Genomic DNA, 2,022 nt, shown 5'->3' with positions numbered 1-2,022 from the left:
AACAGGTTTCTTGCCTGAAGCATTAAAGGGGTGATGGGATTATCATCAAGTTTAATGTATGACCAGGGGAGGTTAGGGAGCAGATTGGCAGCATAGAGGCTATCAGTGAACAGGTTGAAAGGCTCTTGTATTTCACTTAAGGCTAGAATGATGGCATAGAGCTCTTTGAATTGTGCTGAACCTTGGATGTCATGGACTAACGTCCAGGGGGTTTCGTCACCCTGCATAGAAGGTGGAAAAATAACTATTGCTGCTCCTCTTTTTCCCCCATCTGAGAACACCATGAGAAAAGAAGGATTAGCCTCAGGTAAAAACAATCTTGGTGGAAAAAAGTAACAAATTTTACATACACCCTATTGATAACAGGTCCTATAATAGAATATTAAATGATAGAAATAAATCCCCAATGAAATTTACTGTTTATAATTACCATTACAGACAAGTTTAGTTTGGAGAATAGCAGTTTGATAAATTCCCTGCTTTAAAACTTGTATACCTGGAAAATAGGAACACATTTAACATACAAAGAGTGACCATTTCACAATTACCTTGACACTTTTATATTACCCAATTTAGTTTTTAAAGAAAAATTTAGACTCTAACGTAGTACAATACTCTAACAGTTGTTTAACCATAATTGTATAAACCTCAATTTTCAAGACTAATTGTCCTAAAGAATGAAATTTAACAGATATAATGTTAAGAGTAAATTAGTGTCCGTAAGAAATTCTTGTCAATTTAGCATATAAATTAAACTTCGGTTTATATCAGTACAGTAGTATTTGACTTTAAGAAAAACCTTAAACAGCTTTAACTGATTGTCTTACACACTTGTAACCAACTTAGTTACATGCAAACTTATTGACATTTGCCCTTTACTTACAGACTTTCTTAGCACTTACTTAGACCCTCATGTATTTCATTATATAAACACTTTCTTATCCAAAAAGATTTTGTTCTTCACTAAATATAGTTCCATTTCTAGAGCCTTTTATTTTCTTAACACTCACCCTCTGGGTTGGGGTTTTACCTGTTAGGACATACCTCTTAGTAATTGAAACACAGCTGAAACCTTTAGAACCCTTTGTATATAGAATTGTACCTATTAGGACATAACTCTTAGTAACCTTGTTTTTAGTCAAGATATTAGGCAAGTGTCCTGAACAGTATTTGCCATTTCTTTCGTATTGAAGAAAAGTCCTAGAAACAATTGATATTAGACATTGTTTAACATCAACATTTCATTAGTTTGACCACTTAGAGACTTGCGAGTTATTTCTAAAGACATTTCACTTTGATTAGTTTACGCAAATTAAATTGAATCTTTTTAAATCACGTGAATTAAAAATATTTGCATCCATTTTTAAATTTTAATTTTAGGAGCACTTGGTTTTGATACAGACATATCATGACATCAGACAGCAGGACATACAAATAACACAAAATCAAAGGCCTTGTAACTTTATAGGTGAATCTACATTGCAATGTGACAGATGTTCAAAAGTAACTGTAGAGTTGGATAAAAATAGAACTGATCAAAAAAAAGTCATGAGCTCAAAAATACAGCATTAAAGAAAAACAAAACAAAGCAAGAATCCTGGAAAATGAGTTAGTTCTGTGTAGCAGCCCAGGAGTTTAAGTCTCAGGTTGCTCCCCCACTGAGACTGTTGCAGTTTTTCATTCCAATGCAGGCTTCAGCAAGGCCAGGCAGGGGCAGGGAGTGACCCTGTGCTCAAGATAAGTTTTGTATCCGGATAGGATGGAGGAGGGACTGAAGAAGCCTGGAAAGGGTTAGAAGAGGGAGTGGACTCGGGGGAGGACTGCTTCAAGGACACGGGTGTTCCCTCCATAGGTGGCCATGGAGCTGCGTCAAAAGGATCAAGAGGGAGGCCTGTTTCTGTCTCTTGTGATAGTTCCTCTTGGCCCTTGTGTGGGAGGACCTCAGAACGGTCCTTTGGAGAGCCAGAACCTTTGGAGAGGCCCCTATCTTTATCTGGGTTGCGGGTAGGACGTGGCGGGAAA

This window comes from Sciurus carolinensis, chromosome 2, assembly GCF_902686445.1.
Source record: "Sciurus carolinensis chromosome 2, mSciCar1.2, whole genome shotgun sequence".
Classification (NCBI taxonomy): domain Eukaryota; kingdom Metazoa; phylum Chordata; class Mammalia; order Rodentia; family Sciuridae; genus Sciurus; species Sciurus carolinensis.
Note: the sequence above shows the minus strand (reverse complement) of the source record.